Raw genomic sequence first — 462 nt, forward strand, 5'->3', positions numbered from 1 at the left:
ATTCAACTATTTTTGTTACAAATAAAATTCATTTTTTAACTTTCTTTCTATTTTACGATTCATGAGGATATATTGGAGCTCGGATTAGAAGCTTTGGGGCTTCAAAAAGTTAAGTCGGCTAAAGAAGGCGGAGGATGCTCACGACGGGTTTCAACAAGTTAAGTCGGTCAAGGAAGGGGGAGGATGCTCACAGCGCGTTGTGGGTGGAAGAAGACTTTGGCACCCTAAGGCTTTGATTGCATTTTTTTATAGATGTGTTTGTAGGGTCCCGTGAATCTGGCCCTAGGCCTTTCAGGAAAAAAATTCACATGCTTTTATACTAATTATACTAGATGCTAAACAATAATCATAGTAAAAAACATCGTATTTTATACAGTAAAAAGGTCAAACGTCCTTACATTTTGGGAAACGTGAAACTTTTTTTTTTGAGGAAGAGAGAGTGCAGAATTTGCAGTTGTCTTT

Source organism: Triticum dicoccoides, chromosome 1B (assembly GCF_002162155.2).
Source record: "Triticum dicoccoides isolate Atlit2015 ecotype Zavitan chromosome 1B, WEW_v2.0, whole genome shotgun sequence".
Classification (NCBI taxonomy): Eukaryota; Viridiplantae; Streptophyta; class Magnoliopsida; order Poales; family Poaceae; genus Triticum; species Triticum dicoccoides.